Consider the following 24,453-nt stretch of genomic DNA (forward strand, 5'->3'; position numbering starts at 1 on the left):
ATTTTCTTGCACATTTGCGTAATTTAAGCACGCGACCACCTTATTTTATAATCATAAGTGAAATAAATGCGTAAAAAAAAACGTTTCTATTTCCGTGAATGTGGGACCCTGTGTGACGACACCTCTTGCATACCCCCCCCCCCCCCACCGAAGGGCTGCTCTGTTTGGAGAGGATTTGTTATAGAATCAGTTCTGCCCATCCAAAAAAGTAATTTTGAAAAGTAATTTCACTCCTCTTCAAAATTTTAAGGGTAATTTTGTAGAAAAGAGCGATATTTTTTTTAATGAAAAACGGAGAACTAACTAACTATAATACCTGAAATTTGAAGGAGAATTATCACTCCTCAACGAAATTTGGAGGAGCAAAATTGAACTTTGATGCGCTAATCACATTCATCTAGATGCGTATTGACGAAAAATGGTTCATCCCTTACTAGATGCGATTTTTTCTGCGAAAATAATCGCGAGCTCCCATTCGCAGGTCCCATAATTTTAGGGAATTTATTCATGTCATTTTGATATAATTATTTAAAAACATTTGGAAGAGTTTTTGAAGTGCAAGAGCTATCTTGTTTTATTATTACAAAAAAAAAAAAATTCATTTTTATTATCCTCGAGGTACGATATGGGTGCACCTGTCTCACACTCCTAACGACAACTCGGGCTGAAATGCATAGGTATAAAAACTGTGATGTTTTTTCTCACGTCAGTTATTTAAACACCTGGCGCAAGTTTCCATGTGTACATTGTAATTTAAAGTAGCCAGATAATAATAAATTCGGTGTTGTCATGGTTCTGTGGTGTAATGGTTAGCATTCTGGACTTTGAATCCAGCGATCCGAGTTCAAATCTCGGCGGAAGCTTCTTTTGTCAACCAGAATTTTTTTCATAAGTTTAAATAACATTCAACTTATCACTCATTTTTTCACCAAATTATCTACGCCTCAAAGTACTTTTGATCATGCCCATAGTCTCAAAATCCTGTAGCCGCGTAGCACCTCCTAGAGATAGAAGGCCTCTGCACTGTTTGCCATAAACGTCATACAGACTACCTAGCAAGTTTGCTACATTTTGAAACACAGCATCCTGTTTCGTTTCTTTTTATTTTGGCGTAGAATCTTCCTGATTGGCTCATAAATACCGCATAGTGATTGGATGTGAGGCATAGAAATCGCCAATTCTGAGCCAGATCATTTCTTTTCCTCACATCGATGATACTGGAATGAGCAGGGGATTTTTTTTCCCTGAATATTCTGAGGGAAAATGGACTACTTACTGATGTCACAAGCAGACTGCGGAGGCCTTCCATCTCAGCATGAGCCGTGCCCCTATTCTGAGAGTTTAGTCTGTCCCCCAGAGTGTAATCTTTCGTGGATTCATCTGTAGGGTTGTCAGACGTCTTCATTTTAAAGGAAATGTCCTCATTTTTAATGTAATTCAAGCGTCCTTATACGTATTTGAAATTTATTCGTTTTGTTCTCATTTTCAGGTTTTTCCTATTTTGGAAGGAACTATTTTGCTTTCCATGAAATAAAAAATTGCACTGCGAAACACATGTTTATCAGTGTGTGTTTATGTGCTCTTTTTTCCATACATATTTAAACACGTTGACCTACCGCCATTGAAAGTCACAGAAAACTAGAGACCAAGTTGCCTCCAAGCAGAATAGATCCTATTATAGCCAAGCGTGGCTCCAGAGCGATGTGGGGTGACTTATTGTGTGGGTTCATTATATCGTCCGGTATTTTATTCGGCAGACCAACTTTTTACATATTATTCGGTTCTTATGAGGGCGTTTTGGAAGGGCTCCCCACGGATCCACGCTTGATTATTGCCACAATTCCGCATGTTTCAATTACACCTACTAGTATGACGAAGCCAGTCAGAATTAGATGTGGAAGAAGAAAAGCATAACATTCAACTCGAGAATACTATTATTGGCATAGTATAACAGCTGATGCCGTGCTCTCTCATCATCTACCTTGAAGGTAGTCTCAACTGCAACTAGGGGGAGCAGGCGGGTCTGGTTCCCCGGGCGCGGGACTGTGGGGGTGCTGAATTTGACATTCAATTGCTCCTTATACATTACATAGGGGTGCCGAAATGCTTGCTCGCCTTGGCTGACAAAATGTGTGGTTGTGGCCCTAGTCTCAACATGAGTCCTTGTGCTAAGTAATATTAGGGGACTCTTATACCTGACAGAAAGTACCAATCTAAATCTACCAATTTACATACTTTCAGAATCAGCACGAAATCTCATCGTGGAGTCCCTCTCCCTCCTGGGCAGTGACCAAATGGCCCCATGGGTAAGACAACCTCGAGGTCACTTATTTTTTCTTTCATTCAAAATTTGAAAATAAATGAGTAAAAAAAACAACATTCGTGATGCCTGATCCCTTAATGTAAACAGCTGTAAGCGACGTTGCCAATAGTGTGTGTGCATGCGTCTTCATTTATAGATTTCAGAACCTGGTAACCCTATTCATATATAATAAATTTAAAAAGTAAGAAAACAAAAACAACAAAATTCATCACGTGGACCCTAGCTGGAGTCTTTGGATCGACGGTTCGCCAGTGAAATGTGGTGGGGGGGATATGGAATCACCCTGTATATAAGATTTGTTCATTGAACATTTCTGTCGCTAAGCGGGGTTGGTGCAACATCGGGAGAGGCGCTATAACGAGGTTCGACTGTAGATATGTATATATTTTTTAATTTTTACATTTTAATTTTCGACATTTCTAAAAAAAAGTAAATATAAACCCGTAATATATTGTTGTCCAGGGCAGTAGTTCCAGGGTGCTGTTCCAGGGCCGAAGTATCCCGGGGGCCTCGAGAAGGCATACTACGACCCTGGCCTTTTCCTTGGGGCCCCCTCTTGAAATGCTTATTATTAGGTAAAACAAATGTAAACTTTTGTGGGGCCCCCCGTTTTGGCTCGGGACCCAGGGGTAGTTACGACCCTTAGTGGTTCTCAACCTTCCTTAGCCCACGGCCCGGTTTATTTCTTTTTTGTGAGCGGAAGGCACGGTCGTACACGCGACTAGCATAGGCGGAGATTGACTTGGAAGTCTGGGGGGGCACGGTCATTATTGCTGGGGGGGCACGATGATGATGATGTCAATTCATTTATACATATATACATTAGACCAGTCGACTCCACCTTTGCCGCTGGAGGGGGGGGGCGTATTCCGCCCATGGCGACTAATGGGAAATAAATGGTTAAAAATGACAAGGTGAACAACTCACTGCCCCATTTGATTGTACTGTCAGGACCCAGTACCGGACCGTGGCCCGGCGGTTGAGTCTAGCGGCCCCCATCAAGGTTTGGGAGGGGTTCGTCTGCAGTAGAAATGTTACGTATTTTGAAAGAGTGGTGAAATAAAATAAGGTGTTAAATATACACTTTTATTACTGTTCATTAGATGGCAGCACTGTATATTTGACGGAGTCATTCTCTGTAGCGTTTAGCTGGAAACTGAATTTCTTCACAAATATTTGATATCAGTGATATATATAATATTTAAAAAAAACCTCATTATCATGTGTTAAAAAGTATTTTGAGCCCTTTTACAATAAATGTTCGTTATAAAAATAGAAATTGTAACAAGATTTTTCCAGGGCAAGGCCGCAACTAGAGGGAAGCAGGCGGGTCTAGTTCATCGGGCGCCGGACCAGAGAGGGCACAAATTCCAATCTTCAACCTTTCCTTGTGTGATGTCGTAAAGAAGGGGAAAATGAAAAAGATGTATAAAATTTTATACTTCTTAGACTTCAAGGGAGCTTTTGATAACGTTTGGTGGCCTGGGATCTTGCATCTGCTTATTAGGAAAGGTTGAACTCCAAAGAACATTTACTTGCTGGTCAAAAGTTTTTTGAAAAATCATTCAGCAGAAATTTCTCTCGGCAATGCTTCTCGAGTCTTTTACCCGGAAAAAGGATGTCCGCAGGGATCGGTATCTGGACCTCTTCTGTGGAACTTGATAATAAATGACCTCCTGCGTGTGCTTTCAAATTACGAATATTGCTCAACGATTTGGTTACTTCTTGGGTCAAATCTTACAAGATGGAATTCAATCCTGAAAAAAGTAAAGTTATGATGGTGCATAAAAAATGTCTGGATGAAGGTGGAATCAATTTAACTCTGGATGGAGTGGCAGTTGAAGAAGTTGAAGAGAGAGAGAGAGAGAAATGAAATATCTAGGAATCATTGTCGACAAAAAATTCTAGTGAAAAAAATACATCTCATACCTCTCAAAAAATGTGAAAGTGTTTTGAATGGCCTTTTGGGAGTCTCTCAAAATACGTTTGGATTGAAATCTGATGTCTTATGTTTAATATAAAATCAGGCAATCGTCTCTATTTTTACATATGCTTCCAGAGTTTGGGGTGATTCCCTGAAAAAGAAAATCAATCATAAGAATATTCTGAAAGTTCGGCGGAGATTTCTTTTGAGAATGGTTAGAGGATATCGTTCAATTAGCTACGAGGCACTATTTGCTATTTCTCGGCAAACACCTATTGGCATCCTTATTCTCTACAATAACGTGGCCAAGAACCTAGTTTCAAGAAATTGTGGTGATAATTCCCTTTTTCGGGAAGTTCTTTTTCCATCTCTTCCGCACCCAGCGACACGAGCTGCTATCGCACCTGTAATTTACAATGAAGTCTTTTCCTAAGTACGATCTCTCATCTGTTACACCGATGGCAGTAAAATTGATGGCAAAGTGGGTCTCGCTTACGTAGTTTACTTATATAAGCAAGAGGATGAGCTCCTGTTTCGCCAATTCAGATTAGAAAATAACTATTCTGTCTTTCAAGTCGAGCTCCTTTGCTTGAATCTTGCCACCAAGTGGATTTCATCTTGTGTTGGAAACAATAATAATAGCGCGCTGATTTGTTCAGATTCTCTCTCTTCTTTGCAAAGTCTTCAAAATATAAATTCAACCGAAAAACTTGTGGTGGAGACACAATGTCTTATAAATGATCTTAAAAAGAAAAATATATATAATCGATTTCACACATGTTCGAAGTCGCTGTAGCATCACTGGGAATGAAAGGGCAGATGATCTCGCACGGTTTGTTACACTTCCTGATGTTATAGAAAATGTGAAAGTCCCAAAATCTTACTATAAATATGTTTATCGACGTAAATCAGTTCATCAGTGGAACACGGAATATCTCAGTTTCAAAAATGCCAGGCAGGTAAAGAAATTCTTCCCTTCGAGAATGAAATGTCACCATTTCTCCATCAAGTTCCGCTTGACCCAATTTATTACTGAGCATGGGAACTTTCAAAGTTATCTCGCCAAAATGAAACTTGCCGGTAGTTCGCTGCGTACATGTGGAACCGATGACGAAGATCGTACGTATCTTCTTCTGTCATGCAAAAATCTGACGAAGGAGAGGGTTCATTTCAGAAAAGAATTAAGAAACTGTCTATTTCTTGGCCTTTCGTAGCCAAGAAGTCCTTGGCATTCTAAAAATATATGTAAAAAATATTTTTGCGAAAAAATAACTGGTTTCTATTTTATTACTTGTATATACAAATACAAATACAACGCCACAACAGGCAAAATGTCCAACGAGGTGGCTGAGATACAGTGTGTATAAGTGTACATTCTCATTTTCTTTGCAAATTTCTGTTTTTGATTTTTGAATAGTTAATCAAATTTTAATTTTAATTACTAATTCCTTTTTCTTTTACTTTTTATTTTTGAATTTTATTTTTTCTTACTATTTTCATATATGTATGTGTGTGCGTGTGTGTGTGTGGTCGTATATTTTTCTATTCATGTATGTATTGTAATTTTTTATCTTTTTTTTTAACATTTACATTGATACCATGTGGCATCTTCGAATTGCATTCGTATGTTGTTATTGTACATACTGATCTAATTTATCCTTTCTTTTTGTATTACGCTGGTGATAACTACTGGCATGACAACTTTCCTCATGGGGAAAAAAAGGAGGGACGAAGATCCGTCAAAAGAGTCCCATCTTTGTTGCGGAATAATGGTGGGTGTCTCCGACCTTCTTTCCCATAATCCTTTGCGCCGCGAAAACTACTGTAAGCTCCTTCGTCCGCCATCTTGAATCAACCACTTCCGTTCTACCCACGTAACCAGTGACGACTTCCGGAAAGAAGAGGAGGATTACCAGCATAAACTAAACGTCGTGTGAATGGTTTGTAGCGAAAATTCCCGTTACCGGGAACTTCCCGGGATGTTTTATTGCACATGTGAACGGGGCTTTAGAGTAATTTGATCTGTACATAAAAACCCGTTTTTCTGGCAATGCTTATTAGTGTAGTTAAAGGGAGAGAGAATGCACACAAAAATGGGTAAATTATCAAAACTTCTCTTTCAAACCGAGCACAACTCAGGTCTATCACCAGCTATGGGCGACTTATTTCCTAGTGAGTTGTGCCGGAAGTGTAACTGTGTCTGTGTGTATCTAACAGTCTGAGTGCGCATGTAGTGTTGTGTTTGATTGTCAGTGCTGCCATCTATATTTCAGAAGTGAAGTGAGTGATGCGTTATGATTGAATTAGGTATGTTTCTCTCTGTGGCGAGACTTTTTAAAGGGGAAATCGGCTCACATTCACGCCTTGAAGTTGGAAACAGAAAACTAACTTCAGCCTACCACCAGTGTGGCGACAGTGGGGTTCGAACCCGGTACCTCGAGACTCGACTCCGTCACTATGACCACTCGACCACCACAGCGGCAAATTATCAAAACTATTGGGGGAGGGGCATTGTGTGTGTGCACCGTGGACCTTTCTTCCCAAATAGCAGTTTTTTTCAACACTGTTTTTCCCGGCCCCTTCAAGAATATGAAAAAATAAAATGAAAAAAAAGAGGGAAGTTTTTCTCTAAAACATATGCGTGTCTGTTTAAAACTAGAGGCAGTACCTAATTATGAGCTCATTCATTCAGTCGTTGCTATTTGTATGTGGATTAAATATCCCCTTAGGATGAAGGTGGTTCCCGTCTCGGCTAGTATTTCCAAACAAAGTCTGTAATTCAGTTGTTTTAATTGCAATTCAAATTTTGTTACAGAAAACTCATACTTTAAAAAATAATTCTCACAAAAGTTAACTTTTTTAAATGATATAAACTACTTAAGAAACCATAATTGCTATAGCATTACCGTTGCTTACATGCTATTCTTTCCAAGGTTTATAAAAAAGGGTAAGGGTGTGTGTGTGTGTGTGTGTGTGTGTGTGTGTGTGTGTGTGTGTATAATTTTAAACTTTTTCAGAAAGGTCTTATCACTGATTGTTCTTATACCCAAGAAAAAAGGAGATAATGCATTCACTTCGGTTCTTTAAAATTTTTCTAAAAGAATTACTTTAATTAAAAAAATTATTTAAATAATTCCTTTTTAATTGAGAGACGTATAAACGGGGTGATTTCATACGTACTCGTGAAAATCTGCTCCTTCTATGGCCACTTATCGTTTTGACAGACTGGTTAGTTGCAGAAGAGTTCGAATAGTAGCAACCCTGGGCCATGCCCAAGCAGGCCCATCTGCTAAAAGGGCAGAAAGGTACAGTATTTATGAAAGATGTTCGATGATGCTTTCATAATGCCCACAAGATGAGCATCAACAAAGGCCATATAATAGCCAATAAGAAAGACGACTATAGGTCAATCACACATTTCGGCTAGCTTGCTTGAATATTTTCAGATAGTTTTATCAGAACATCCAAGTAATGAACACTGTATCCTCTGATGGAAAAAGATTCCTTTTTTGATAATTGGAGCTTCTTCAAATTCCCGAATGTTTGAAACTGATGAAAACCTTCATCTTCTGTCTAGAGAAGTTAATTGGTTCTGTGATGGAACATTTGAGGCGGTTCCTCTGCTCTTCAATCAGTTGTATTGTATACATGTGTTAGCACATTCTTAAGTTTTTCGCATAGTGTACGTTTTGATGGGAAACAGGAGAGAAGAAAACTATCGCGATGATTTGAAAGTGTTAAAACAACTGAGATCAGGCTTGGATCTGACAACAGTTATGTCAGACTTTGAACGCGCAGCAATTTCTGCTTTCCATAAACAATTTCCGAACGTCTAATCCAACAGGGGTTTTTTTCATTTCACGCAATGTTTATGAAGAAAAGTTCAAGAATTTGGTTTATAGAGAATTATTCGGAAGACGCGAGTTTTCAGTTCAGTTACGAATTCTGAATGCACTGGCTTTCGTTCCTGAAAATAAAATGATGCCGATTTTCGAAGAACTTGTCAATTCGAACCATTATGCTGAAAATGAGGAAGAACTACTTCAAATCGGAATTATTTTGAAGAAACTTGGATCGGAAAATGCAATTCACGGGGCATTTGACAAAGACCTCTGTTTCCTCATGATATATGCAACTTTCATGAGGCGGCGAAAGCAAGTATGCCGGAAACAAATAACGCCGTGAAAGGGTAGCATATGGGACTCGCTTCTTTGGCTTAAAGGCATCACCTCTCAATATTCAAATTTATTGAGCTCCTGAAGGAAGACTACATTTTGACCAGACAAAAATTTTAGGATTTGGAGTGCGATAGAGAAAAACACCATCAAAAAAAGTTTATCGAGGCTCTGCAGAGTGAATCCGGAGAATTGTAAGCAGTTTCGATGATGGAAATGCTCTAAATTATTTGAGACTTCTAGCGAGGAACTTTCAGCTTCAAGTCTAAATGGTTGCTCACTTAGAACGTTGGAAAAAACAATTATTTTCAAATACTTTTCAAGCTATCTGTATGTATACAAACGTTTTTAACAGCTGGCTGATGCGAAGATATATTTTTTGGAAAGAGAGAAAATTCAACTGCCCCTGCGGGGAACCGAACCTACGTCCTTTCACTTTCCGGGTGAACGCCCTAGGTCACTAGACTGCAAAGGCAATGAATATCTCAATCTTTCCTTGGAGAACCGACCGTCCATGTACGGTCCCGTTCAGTGCACACGAGCTCCAAGGTAAGATTGAGGTATTCGTTACCTCTGCAGTCTACTGGCTCAGGACGTCCACCCGGAAAGTGAAAGGACGTGGGTTCGGTTCCCTGCAGGGAAAAAGTTAGATTTTACCTCTTTCCAAAAAATATATCTTCTCATCAGCCAGCTGTTAAAAACCTTTGTATGGATAGCGGAGAGTGACGTCATCCTCAGATATCTGTATGTATCATAACTGGCCTTATAGTCGCGCGCGTGCTCGCGCTCAAAAGTTTTTCTACATATTTCATGTTGATTCATTTGGAAAACTTGTTTGATCCCAATTCATTATCTTGGTCTGCGCCCCGAAGCATCTCGATGCGAGAAATTTAAATCCCGACAGAAAGCGGAAAGTGCTTCTTGTACGGTCGAAATTAAATTTGAAAATTTATTTGATCACAATTTTTATATCTCGATCTGCGCCTCAAAGCCCTTCGCTGCGAGAAATGGAAATCCCGACAGAAAGCGGAAAGTGCGGCTTATACGCCGAAAATTAAATTTTGAAAAATTTATTTGATCCGAATTTATTATCTTCGTGTGAGCTCAAACCTCCCTCGGTGCCTTCAATGAATACTTTCCTTCATTTGTTAAAAATTAAAATAAGGACGGGGAGGGTGAACATTTCCAATAAATGGGGGAAAAATTAGTTTCATTTTACGCCTAAAGCAAACACCCTATTTATAAGATGGCAATAAACATGTAAAGCGATTCAAATTTGTCTCGACGAATTGACATCACGAGAAAATGAAACAGCAACAAGTTTGTAGCACGACGAATTTTGTCGCGACAAGTTGAGAGCAACGAATTGACCTAGACACGCGTTTAGTAGATATTTTCAGTAGATGAAGCAAGTGTTAAGCACTCTAGCTTTCATGAGCTCGTTCGTAAAATAAAATTTCAATTCATAGATAAAACAATAGTTAATTGGAAACAATTTAAGTGTAATTTATATCAAAGTTTATTCTGCGGTTGGTGCAGTAGACACTGCGTAAGACTCGCATTACGAAGCTTGGTGGTCCGATCCCCTCTCTAACATCAGATTTTTTCTTCTCCCATCTTCGTTTCTTGTGATGGTCTCATATATTTCCTTAGCCACCTCGTTGGGCATTTTGCCAGTTTTTGTCCTGTATTTATATAATTATATCAACAATTTTGCCGATAATCAAAAACAGACAAAATGGGTATATAGGAAAACATCTTTAAATACAAATCCAATCCAACAATATACCTCATTCGTTATGATAACAAAGTCCTGAGCTTTATAGAACTTTCTGCATCCGAAGAACATGTTGGGAAAGAAATACAGTAGGGCCTCGATTTACTAATTTTCGGAGTATAAGAAGGATCCATTTTAAAAATTAATTCCAGCGAAACGGTGTGTCACGACTATACTCTTTCACAGAATGCCGCAGCTGCGTGTGAAAGAGTTTTAGACGATGGGTTTTAGAGATTATACCAATATTTTCCGAACGGGTGATATCGCCCTTTGGGGAGGGGGCGTGCTGGAACGAATCATGGGGCTTGTAGCAGCTACAAATACAACACAAGATCTTCTGGGTTGGCTTAGACGGGGGCGACTACTTTTTTTGTAGTTGGGGGTTGATTAAAGAAATAGGTTCAGAACAACGTTCTTCAATCTTTTTACGACCTTGGACCGCGGAAATTAAGTTGAAAAAATTCACGCATCGGCGGAAATGGGAAAAATAATTTGCAAACTTGCAAAAAAGTAAACTGATTAGGAAAAATAATTTGAGGACAGACGAGAGAGAGAGAAAAAATAAACAAGAGAAATAATTTCCGGACTGGCAAAAAAAAATAGGAGAATTAATTTGAACACCGCCGAAAATACATTAATATCTGATGATTCGAATAAAAATAACGTCTTTGCAATTCCCACCATTTATGGCCTTGTTTATTTCATTTAACGACAAAATTCTGTAAAATCCTAATCAATCGAGGTTTCAGTTATTCAAGTTGGGTCTAGTCCATATTAGCTCGGATAATCAAGACCCTACTGCATGTGATTTGAGGAGGATCTGGGAATATCTTAAGAGAAAATTTACTAAAAATTTAAAAAATTAACCAAAAAATTCAATTTCTTTTTAATTCACTTTTTATGATCTTGGGAGCTCGGGGAGGGAGACTTCTCACACTTCCCCCCCCCCCCCGTAAAAATATGGCGTCAAAAATATGCTTCGCACGGGTAAACATTTTGTGTGGAGCAGGGCCGTAACTAGGATTTTTGCCACCCGGGGCAAACGTGATTTTTCCGCGCCCACGACTTCAAAATTTGATAATTTTACAACGGTGTTGTTTCTCACATGAAACTGCCGCCCCTTAAATTTTGCCACCCCGGGCAGTTTCCCCTGCCCCCTATACTTCCGGCAATGGTTTGGAGCAACTCCTTGTTACGAAGGACACTTTCACCGGAATTATTGTGTAGTTACTGCATCGCCATCTTTTGGCTAAAATTGAAAATGAGTTTCAAATCATCTTGTATATTTTAACTTTACAGCTTATGCATTAAAACATGGTGCATAATTTATACCACTGATTCAGAGTTACTGTTTGCCATTTTAAACTTAGTGTTAGTAAGTCCTCATTTAAACACATTGTAAAATCTAAGAATTCGTACTTCAAATCTTTCAAAAATGTTTGCCAAACCTCCTCTCAGCAAATTTCACTGAGCAACACGAGATTTATACTATATTTTTTCAGCCTGACAGGCCTTCTGTAAGCCGTTGTAATTGCCTTGAAGGCAGAGCTCGGCATAACTTTCTCGCATTCCACAATCCGCATTACAGTGTATTTCTAATTGACAGTCTTCTTCAGTGGTTCCCAAAGCGTGGGTCTTTTTGGGTCGCGAGAGGTTCTCCAAAATGAAAACGTCAGAACAAAAAAAAAATTGTTATTTTTCACCACTTATAAATAAAAATATGTTAAAACTAGAAAACTTCTTACCTCAGCTGAAGGGCTAATTAACATACATGTACCACTCATCAAATTCTACACGTATAATAATCAGTGGATCAAGTCAATATTTATCCAGAGGGATTCAGAAAGAATCATTCGATTTCATTGCAACTAAATACTAAAAAAAAAATATTTCACTCAGCATTGCTTGCGGAAATTAAAGCATATTTATTAACAAAAAATTGGGGTAGGTTGTATCATAGACATGGCCGCAAGTTTTGGCATGAATACGTTTTCTGTACTTATATAATGAAAATATGTCATTATCATCGGCTTTGTCGTTGTAATAACTAACAAACGAATATAGCGGAAAACAATTTGTTACGAATCAGGGCAGCGGCCTTGATGCCCAGACGGGAAGAGATATTAAAACCTGAGTGATATCATTGAATGCACGTTTGCAATGTGCATTTGACTATATCGTTGCTTTTGACGTGCGTTGCGTACTTTTTGAGATATAGCGAAAAATGATTTGTTACGAATCAGGGCAGCGGACCCGGTGCCCAGACGAGAAGAGATATTGACACTGGAGTGATATCTTTGAGTCTACCTTTGCAATGTGCGTCTGACTATATTATCGCTTTTGACTTGCGTTGGGCACTTCTTGAGATAACAGCGTTTAAATAATTTTGTCACACAACAATTTAAAAGACGTATTCACGTCAAAAAGGGATCTATGTAGGGAGGTGGCCGAAAGAGTTTTCGTCAAAAGGGGGGTCGCTCTTTAAAAAGTTTGAGAATCACTGCTCTAGTTAAAAACAGGGGCATAACCAGAAATTTCGTTCGGGGGGACCAAAGTGATAGAACAATAGATTTGGCCATCTTTTTCCTTTTTCCGGTCATTTTCTCACATTTCAGGAGGGGACCAGACCCCCAAGTCCCTCCCTCGCTACGTCCTTGGCTAAAAATGATGACACACACACACACACAAAAGAAATGTAAGGAACTTTTTCCGTAAAGTTCACAAATGAATACAGTATATCCATTTTGTTATCTTCCTAGTTTGAAATATGCGTGACATCTATGTGAAATAATTAGAAAATTCAATCTTACCCATAGACCTTAACAATCAAAGCAGAATCTGTCACTTCTTAAATTAAATATGCAATCATCGTGATTTCATTTCAAGCATTTCCGGCGTAGAATCCATTTTCCCACCTACAATATGTCCGTACAGAACACATTCATTAACCAGTGAGTAGTAATTATATTTCGGGTGACAGCAATTAGTTTTAATCTTTTTCGGATGTCATTTTTAATTTCTTAGATTTGCTCTGGCCATTGTTACATCTATGCTTTATTAATCTTTGTCTAACCAACCATAACTGTTATCATTGAAATGATGGAACACGAGAAGCAGCGAACATGTAAACCCTAAACATATTACGGTTGAATTATCCTTTCAGACAGCTCTTCATATTTTCAGTCATTTTCATCCATTTAATTCGTTGAATTTACGGAGCTTTACTACTTACGTGTTTATATAAATGTCAGATTTTCAACTTACAACTAAGACGTTTAATATAATTAAGAAATTTTAATCAGATCGCATCTAATCTCATTACAAAATACATGGGTGAGTTGTACAGGCGGTCCCAAATTGTTTGTACATCAAATATCTCTCGGAAACTTTGACTTTAGAAACATATTTTCAGTTAAAAAAAGGTTTCGAATGACGAACAGTTATTTAAAATCTCAAAATTTCTTGGAAGGTTTGTATGCATAAAAAAATAAAGAAATTAAATTTTTATACAGTCCTCGTGCGCTAAAGCTTCCAATTATTGTAACGCTTCAGATTCTGCTCTGAAAAGTTATTTGCAAAAAAATTCCATATTTTTAAATGCAATACATATCGAGATATTAAATATATAAAATCACTATGTTTTGGCAACTTTATTGGTTAGTTTTCATTGTCTCAAAAGTTGTCATATTTAGGGACTGTACACAGATATAGGATGAACTGAGCACATACATTTTATTTTCTTTATTCACAATAAATAACAATTACACTTTTGATAATTCTTTTGACAATTACAGAAAATACACAAGTCTGAATTTAATTTACGTTTCGCAATTTGTGAACTACACACTCAATCATTGCCAACAAATGTTGGAAACTTAAAATTCAGATGTCTCCGTTAATATTGCATTTCTAAATATGTAATTTTTTGTGAATGGCTTCTCAGACCGCATTTACATTTCACTAATTAGAAGTTTTAGCACACAAGATCAACATAAAAAGTTAATTTTTCGATTTTTTATGTGTTCCCTCCCCCCCCTTTCCTTGGGGAATTTAAGACATTTTAAGTAGTTACACGTAATTTGAAAACTGTTTGTAATTGAAAGTATGTTTCTAAAGTCAACGGTTGCAGATATATCCCCTGTGCAAACAATTTGGGACAGCCTGTATATATTCACAGCAGACCAATAAGATGGTGATTAATGTTGACTTATTTACAGCACTCGCAGTTTCACAGCCAATAATCGCTTCAATCTGTAAATATCAGATCCGGTAAAATCAAGCTAAATATATATCTTTCGAAATAAAGGTTTACGGCTCCACAAATAAGATGCATTTAAGCTAATGGTTTCCAACCTTTCTCTCTCTCTCTCTCTAGCTTCAAGAACTAGATGGAAATGTGAAGAATGCTTTCGCACACTCTAGCAATGCTTATCCCTAGAAATTCGTGGAGGTTATATTGCCTTTGTATTTGCCTTTTTCGTTGGTGATTTTTCTGAGTATTATTGGCAATGTTTACCTACTCTTTCACCTAAGGTCTGCATAGGCTTATTATACCTTCAGAAATGCGGAGGCTTGTATACCTTCAGAAATGCGAGTACTTATACACACCTATAAATGCGTAGGAGTCTTGTTTGCCCCTAAATTTACGTGTAAGATGTGCATACACCTTGTGTGAAATGTGTAGGCTTCCTACGCTTCCCATCCCTGGAAAAAGGCTACCCTACGAGAGGCTTGTACACATTTAGAAATACGTGGAAGGCGTGCGCACTCCTTGAAACGCGAGAAAAACGTTTGGAATGTGCGTAGAAGTTTTTGTTTGTTCGTACTTCTTGAAATGCGTAGGAGGATAGCGTATCCCTGGAAATGCGTATGAAGTTTGTGTTTTACATATTATGCCAAATCTATTGTTTTGCACTTTTTTATTACTTTGTATGTATTTTATCCTTCCATTGCTGATTATTTTCCTCGCACCACTGAATGTCCCGTCACCTACACCCGGGGGTACGCGTACCACGGGTTGGGAACCACTGAGTTAAGACAAGAAAATTAATTACGTACACGTCTTCTCGATTATTAATTAAGATGTTGAAATAATTCTCACATAATTAAAATAAGGTAACAAAAACACTTTGAAGTGCAAAGCTATAGGATGTTATTCAGTTAGCCAAAAAAATATTATTATTAGAGCCCGGAAGTTTAGGTGCTAAAAATGGTCAAAATAGGCAGGCAAAAAGACTCGAAAAATGCTTAAAATAGGCACTAAAAAAGCATTTATAATTAACGGAAGAAAGGACAAATAATTAAATGCCTAGATATCAAGTGTTCGAAAACTGGAAAAAGATTGGTTGTGTTTACTGCGTCTACTGATTCAATTATGGCTCATATTAACTGCATTATTTTCGAAATTAAATTGATTTCATGTCAAAATAAAGTGTTTGTGGTCCCTCACAAGATTATGTTAATTCGAGGGCCATCATTACCAGACGCGGAGCCCGTAAAAAAATGATTATGGGGCTCCTTTGATCTACGAGTGATTCTCATTTATTTGTTGAATTATTTGGAAAAATTATTAAATTAAAATTAATTAAGTGGAATTATTATTGGAAAACTCATAATCATTTTCATGATTGAAACACAGCTACCATGTTTTACTGTTGTAAAAAAATAAACTTTTTTTTTATTCATATTACCACATATGTGGACATATACTTTTAGGGCAGGGCCCAGTATGGCCGCACCTGTTACACAGCCCTTAGGGCATCTCTAGTCAATTCAATGCAATACTGAATACCTAAAACAACTTGCCATGGTTGTTTGCAGTACATTTATGGTGGAAAAAAATGGGCCCCAATACAATATGGACAAAGGGACAGAGCCCTCTCAACTCTTGCACGGCCTGGGAGAGCCGAGACGTAAACTGATGGCCTCTTGGTACAGTGATCGGTTAGCTGCGCATATACATTGCAGTCTAATGCATGGGCGAGGTATGTTATAAGGGAAAAAAAACAAACTTCTAATTTTTTTTTTTCCTCAGCTTCTATCATGCATAGCTGAGTTTATCTGAAATAAAAGCATTCATGTCTAACACCATCTGGCCAAAGCAAAGTTAATGAAGAGCAACGCCAAATTTTCTATCTCTCTTTTCAGTTCTTCATGCTCAAAATATCCAAGTTCGACAGAATATGGCCTCTGAAATTTACGAAACTAAAGCATTTACGGCAGGAAAAACTCAAAAAAGTCGTTTTTACAAAAAAAAAAGTTCGAAAATAGGCAAAAATAGGCATTTATGGCATTTTGCCTGAACTTCCGGGCTCTAATTATTATTATTATTGTTAATGTGAGCGAGAAATGTAAAAACATCGCTATGGGGTGAAATTGATTGCATTTGAAGTTTTTTCCCAGGAAATTAACGCACTCAAAAATAGCTTTAACGAGATTACAATTATTTCCGTAAACAGATCCCGTCTCTCTTTGCAAAGCCAATAATCTTATAAAATTCAAACTATGCTATTTTTGCTAGCAGCGGCAAATGTGTTTTACTGCGCTTTTTCTCTTACACGAATAGTCCATTTCAGTTTAGCTTATTTTAAGCTAACACTGGCCAACAATTTTTAACCTTTTTTTATTAACATGAGTGAAATACGTTTTTTAGACTAATTTCGGGGTACTGAATTCAAATATGAATGTAAAAATTCTTCATCACGTACAGTTTTTTCTGTATGCATGATGGTCATTTTTTGAGATGCATATAGGCATACACTATAAAAAACGTACACATCTTGAAAATGGAAATAATTGCCATATTCTTACTATCATATTATAATAAATTTGTTACGATAGTTATTTATCATATTCATCTATCGTTACACATAAAATAGAAGAAAGAATTTTTTTTCTTCGCACACATACGTATAATATTTATGGAGTACACATGTGTATACACAAAAAATGGAATTTTCCATATTTATAATTCTCCAATATTTATAAAAATAATTCATTTCTTCTCTTCTGTATTGTGTTGCCTTCTTTCTGCAAAAAAAAAAAACCCGTAATCACTCACTATTCAAGGATCCCACCTGCCTTGATATCACCCACTGGCCTCCTCCATAGTTTTAATGTCTAGGTGGCAACTTTCTGCTTGTTCATCACTAACTGCTCCCACAGAGCAGTTAGTGATGAATCATGGAGAAAATCAAAATGGATTTTTGCAGTCATTCAATATCCAAGATTTTTGTACGAACAGAGCAGGTTGTAAATAAGCTGATGGTAATTTTCCTCTTTGTGGTTCCCTAAAAACCCCTTCATTGCAGATGTGAATGATTGACATGCTGCGAGTTCCATGTGAAAACAAAATCACTCGATAGTTTCCTTTTTGAGAACCTACACAAATATTCCTTTTTTTAGTTTTATCTAATTCAACTCTCTATATCCGACATTGTGAAAAGTAGAATAAGAAGAAAATTATAATGAATTGAAATAAAAGTATAAATGTAATGATAATAATAAATAGTTGTGAGGTAAATTTTTTGGTAGGCCATTTTAGTTCTAATTAAAGGCAAAAAAACAAAAACAATGTTTTTAAAACAATTATTTAGTACTTCAAAACAAATTATCTAAACTGATACTCTTCAAAGTACCGTCAGGATGTAAAGGAATATTTTTTTCTTTCAGGTGCGAAAAACCTGGGCCAGATTTGTCCATAGCCTTCATAATGTTTCCCATCCGCCCCAGGGGCGTATGTAGGATCAACGTAGGAAAGGTCACAGAAGGTTTATTTTGAGAAGGGCGGGGATCCACAAGAATTTTCTTCCAGATACATTTTTAGTTATTAACTTTTAAAAAAGTTTAAGTTAACAGAAATTGATTGAAATAACTGATATTCTATTAGTCTTTCGAGATATTTTATTTTTTACAAAAATATTAATCTTAACTATTTCCGCCTGACAGTCCAGTAGTTAGGTAGCTAGCTTCTGACTGTGCAGGTCTGGGTTCGAATCCCGGTTCGAGCATGAATGTCTACTGACACACTAACAAATTTCCTGGACAGATCATAAAGATCTTTTGGGAATACGTGATGATCATATTATGAAAAAATATATATTTTTAATTTCTGATGGTCTTAGGAAGATCAAAAGCCCTATGCTCCCCCTACGTACATCCCTGATCCGCCCCCAATTTAAAGTGGTGGGAGTAAAACATATTTGGAACATTAATCTGCGACTTAGCTCCATTTTTTGACTAAAGGGTTGTACATAAACATAAAGCGTATGCCTCTTTTAATTAAAAAAATTGATAATCCGGTTGCAATTAGAGATCAAATCAGTGTTGCCATTCTCCAAGTTTTAGACTGCAAAAAATAGAAACATGATCATCTAGTACCATTTTACGTGTGTAGCCCAAGCATGTAAATTTTGAAAGATATTCAATGTAAATACCATATAACAAAAAAACTAAACGTGATGGCCGTTTTTTAAGGTCAGATCAGGAATCAACACGCATAAATAAATTAAGCACAGCTCAATTTTACTATGTTAGAAATACCTTGTATACTATAGTGTAATCATGATGAGAATTCGTGCTGCCCATTAGACATTAAACCATAAATACTCCAACAGTTGCCCCTTTTAAGGCATCCGTATTGGAAATATTCAGACGGATAACCATATCGTAATTGATGATGAAGAATAAATAAAATATGGCACGCTCTTTTTTTTAACGAACAGCATATGCTTTTGCATTTATGGAGTAAATCACTTAACCCATAAAAGACGACTTTGATTCTTAGAAAGAAAAAAAACGCTGAGTGGACCACTCCCACCATTTATTGGCAGGGAAAAAAATTGAAATGTTTATACCAACCGGGGTGTCAATGGGTAACGGTAAAACGGTAACCCACAGTAACGACAGAGATAGACGGCTTTTTCTCAGCCCAATATATCAAAGAAACGGATATTCTCTGGATTTCATGACGAGGTAAACTCCGAAAGAAAAGGCATCTGGTCTCCGCCGGGACTCGAACTCAGGGCCCTCTTGCATTCTGGGTAAACATGCTACCACCTACACCACTGGAGACACGACCCTGCCTTCCTTGTTTCACGCACTGTGGCGAGAGGCGTTCAAGTAGAGACAATATTAGCCTCTCTTTAACTTCATCAAATGCCCCCTTTCCAGGTGGGACGGTAGACATAGAAACAGACGGCTTTATCTCAGCCCAATATATCAAGGAAACACAGATATTTTCTGGATTTTTTTGCTGAAGTTGTGGCTACTACTGCCTCTATTTCAGCGCCTCGCGCCACAGTGCGTAAAATAATCAAAGCCGGATCGTTTCTCCAGTGGTGGAGACGGTGGCATGCTCTCCTGGAATGCATTAGGACCTGGATTCGAGTCCTGGCGGAGACCAGATGACTTCTTTTCACGTCGACATAAAATAAAGAAAATATCTGTTTTTTTTCCTTGATACTCCACAATAACACTTACCGTAATTAATCGTATTTAATGAAATGAGTAATTACTATTTATAAATTGCGTCTCTACCATTTTTTAATTCCTCTTCCGAAACTCTGCAAACACTTGTTAGAGTTAATTATCCAGAAAAATAATAACAAAAAATGGTTAAATTCTTAAAATAATTAATTGACTTTGGAAAAATTAATTCATATACATATATTTATTATCGAACTATACAATGAATATGTATTCTCGATTTAATTGGAAATTTTTACTTCAAAAGAAATTTATATGACTGTATGAATAAGCTTTCGTTTTTGTTCTTTAACGTCTCCAATAGTTAAGTCCATACGTAATTCAAGTCAATTAGCGGGAGATTATCAAAAAAAAGCTTTTTATATTCTAGTTTAATCTTATATATTTACCGATCTCAAAATTAATTCCTTTGACCATTTTTCAAATTTCAAGAAATAAGAATATTATTAACTCAAAAATACCATTTCAGTATGCCCGCTTGAGTGTTGTTTAACCTTTCTTTCATGTTAAATAATATCTAAATTAGTGATTGGATATCAGGAAATGGCATTTTGAATAAAAATTAAATTAAGCTTCAAAATGAAATGGACTTTTATTTACTTAAAATTTTCCACGCAAATACTCATAAACGGATTATAAATCCACGATGGAAGTTCTATTTCTATTTTGAAAAACTATTTTTAGTACAATTTTCGCGGAAGTCAATATTTTCTTAAGATGTATAAAGTTTGTTATTAATGTACTTTTTATAATGTGCAAAAAATAGTTTTGGCGCTATTTTCTGAAAGTTAACATTTTTTGAGATGTACGAAAAGTTTTGTTATTTAAATGTTTTGTATGTTAGGAAATTTATATCTTTGAGAAATTACGATTTTAATTCAGTTTTCAGTGTATAATCAGTTAAGCTGGTCATCAAACTATTAAAAAAATTGTTTCTTTTTTTTTTAATTTAACATTAACAAATTAATTATACAGCGTATGAAGTCTTTTCCTTATATATACCCTTTATCTTTTGAACCATTGGTGATAGAAACATACTTTTAATTAGAAAAACTATTCAAAATAACGCATTCGTTTTAGATATGTTATTCATTTTACTAGAGACTGTATATGCACTTAGATACAAAATTAAATTTTTTTTACATTTCTTTTATCCAATAATTTTCAATTATAAAGTTGTCCTGTCTCTCCTGAGCCCAATACAAAACTTTTTCTGCTTTTAAGTGCAATATTCGGTGGGATATTGCTGATTGAAAAACTCAGATATTGTTTTAAATTCTGAAACAATATCTCAGAATTTAGAAAAGTTTCAAAAAACTGCAACTGCAAAAGAATATTTCAAAGTTTTGTTTCTTAATATATGCTGTTCTTTTCCTCATTTTCAGATTTTCTAACTTGAATAACTCGACTGATATTGCATTCAAAAGCATGAATATTTTTTGTTGGGCTCACGTAACACCCCCTAAAGAAAGCGCTCTTCTTTAGGGATTGTTGGCTCAGGAAAGAGAATACAATAACTTTTTATTAGAAGTAAGGGAATCCTTTATTGGAGGACAGAGGGACCGTATGAAGAATTAAATTTTGTATCTCAGTGCATATAAGACTCCTAGTAGAAGAGAAATGACATAAATAGATATTTATATTGTGTCATAAATATATCTTTAAAATAAAATGCAGCATAATTTATTCAGACAAGGGCTTGTTAAACCAAGTCCTAGAATTAGAAGCTAAATTCGAACTACTCCACTTTTCATCATTAAAGATGGATTTTATCGTAATTTTCTTCAGAGTAGTTCAAAACATCATCATCAGCATAACTGGCCAAGACGCGTCTATAAATGATTACATTTTATATTTTATTACGAATCGTATTATTATTTTGAATTTATTCATTGTAACAACCAGTGTTGCACCTTTGGTGCTTCCTTGGTAGTTTTCAGTTCATCAAAAACAATGTATTGTTTTATTTACCCTATGTTTGCATGAATAAAATTGATTTGAAACTGAAGATAATTCAGATGATTAGCACATACGTATTTAAAACAAGGTAAGGCCCTTATGTGCCAGTTTTAATTCGAACAAAATTGTTTATTTCGTTCCAGTTTTTAATACTTTGGTTTTTGTTAAAAACTTGTTAAAAACAAACACCGTTGTGGTGTTCGAGTGGTCATAGTGACAGACTCGCATTGCGAGGACCCGGGTTCGAGCCCCACCGGTGCCATAGTGATGATCTGCTGAAGTTGGTTTTGTGTGGCTCACAACTTTGAGGAGCGAATGCGAGCTGATCTTCCCGTTAAAATGTCTCGTCACAGACAGCAACAGGCCTACAAAGGTACAAATATTCAATCATTACACTTCACTTCTGAAATATAGATGACAGCACTGAAAAACCATACACTGCACTAGATACGCACTCAGACTGTTAGGTATACACGCTCACACTTCTGGCACAAGTAGTAAATTGTCCATGGCGACAGACCTGAGTTATGCTCGGTTTGAAAAAAAAGAAGCTTTAATCCTTTGAATACAGACGGTGTACTTTCAAGTACCACTTTCTTTTTAACCCCCTTATTATTATTTTTTGTGTAATGAAGTAAAATACTGCACTCCAGAAAGCGGTCCCTAACAAAATAATATATAAAACAAATTATGGTTCTCCTCTTGCGGTAGAACAAATAAATATTTATGCAACTGTATTATCCAGCATATTCGAATGGGTTTTTTTTGCAAGCGTATTGTGCTAACGGGGTACTTTAAAGTACCATGATAATTAATTTGCTGTATACAAAATAATTTTCTGAAAAATTTTTTTTTTTGTTTTTGTTTTTAGGCTTTAATTAGAACTAAAATGGCCTGCCAAAAAATTTGCATGATAATTGTCTCATTTTTTCATAATGTGATATATAAAGGGTTAAACCAATTAAGCACAACACTTCTCAGATATCTACTATGATATCGAAAAATGGTCTATAATTGAAGGGTAAAAAAATAAACACTGCAAGGGCCAAAAAAAGGTCAAACATCGTTTTTACATCAAAGTGTCAAATGAGAAATGCTTTATAAAGTCGTCAACGTGAAAATTGCCTGGTTATCCTTTAAGTGGTTCAAAAGAGTGTGTAAAGAGGTCGCAAATGTGAACGTCCCTACGGGCTGCAAAGACAGCTTTTTTTTTGTGATTTCTCAGCATTTTTTTTTTTTTTGGCACTTACAGCGTTTACCAATTTTACCCTTCAATTGTAGTAATGTCCTTTATCTAAGGTGGCCAGATGTCCTGATTTTCTGGGACAGTCCCGGTTTTTTCTTGCGCAGTGAAATAGAATTATTTTCAATATTTTATCCAATTTAAACTTCTAGCTACATTATGCTAAGAATTTGTTATTTTACTGTAATATTTTTGCTATGTTAATATGTATTACATGCTGATAGTTCTTATTGATATGGCAATATACTTATTAATTATATTGATTATACTGATTGGCAGCAAATGACTTAGAGAAATATTAATTCAGTTTTGGAGGAATTGTGTCCAGATTGCTTTGGACGCAGAAATGTCGAGAACTTTGACACTGAGATTATAGATGATACAATAAATCCCTCTTAACGGACGAATTTTTTTTGTAAAACCGGTGTCCACAAAAGAGAGGTTTTACTGTATTAAAGAAACCAGACATGGTCCCCGCTTTTGCTCCAATATGGGAATATAAGGTCGTTCTTTCGTAAGATTCAGTTTGTGTCTTCTAGGGAAAAGCGTTTTCAGTGTTAATCTAATGATTTCAATCGGTTTTATGTTATGCACTTGAGCGCAAAGAACTGCTGGGAAAGTTCACACTAAAAATATTCGCAGCCCTTACAACGAATTAATAGATTTTACATTGATTCCTATGGGGGAACTATTGCGGTTTCTGAACAGTTCGGTTTTTACGAACGAACTTCCGGAACGAATTACATGTAGTAAGTTCGTAAACCGAGGGTCGTAGAAGCTTAAACGTTATAATATGAGACTAAGAGAGTACTTAAGTCTCCCCCCACAGTAATTTGTGAGTATCTAATGCAACCCAGGGGTCATTCAAGTATTACGTCAGCATCGAGGGGGGGAGGGGGGGTTTGAAGGTTGCTTACGTCATCAACCACCCATTTTGAAGATGTGAAATATTCTAAGCTGCTGACGAAATTTTGCTGACAAGAGGGGGAGGGGCCAAAAAGTTCTAAAAATCTGCTTACGTAATATTTGAATGCCCCCCTCATCTCACCCCTCATGGCAGGCCCGTAGAAAGAAATTTCGTTCCGAGGAGGGAATACTTGCATTTCGGGGGGGGGGGGGGAACCAAACCGATATAACAATATATTTGGCCGTCTTGCCATCTTTTCCTCTCTTTTTAAGCATTTTATTACATTTCAGGGGGACCAGATATCCGATTCCCCCCTCCCCCCCCCCGCCACTACCTATTTCTTGCCTCGTGGCATACGCCCTTCAATCACGTATATAAAGGACCTCTGACAACCGTGGCTCCCATCCCTACGTTTTACTCGTTTTTGCGCTTCTGTGTAGAAGTAGTGTGATAATATTTTCGTAATACATTGATAGTTTTCAATTTTAAACTGTAATGCCAGTCAAATGAGAGTTTCAAAAATGTCCCTGTTATTATTAATGGATGTCCCGGTTTTTTGACAACGATTTCCGGGATTTGTCCCGATTTCACAAGCACATTATCTGGTCATCCTACTTTTATCTCTTACGGTCCCTTATCAAAGAACCCATTTACAAATT

The 24,453-nt window shown here is 36.7% G+C and overlaps 1 non-coding gene across 1 annotated transcript; it reads left to right on the top strand.

Annotated features, from left to right (window-relative positions):
* Positions 1-791: 791 nt before the first annotated feature.
* Positions 792-863, top strand: TRNAQ-UUG (transfer RNA glutamine (anticodon UUG)). Its single transcript has one exon. It is a non-coding gene; the product is annotated as a tRNA-Gln (tRNA).
* Positions 864-24,453: the final 23,590 nt, after the last annotated feature.

This window comes from Pholcus phalangioides, unplaced genomic scaffold (assembly GCF_987345545.1).
Source record: "Pholcus phalangioides strain wild (caught in Gottingen) unplaced genomic scaffold, Ppha-v1.0 ptg000011l_1, whole genome shotgun sequence".
Lineage (NCBI taxonomy): Eukaryota > Metazoa > Arthropoda > Arachnida > Araneae > Pholcidae > Pholcus > Pholcus phalangioides.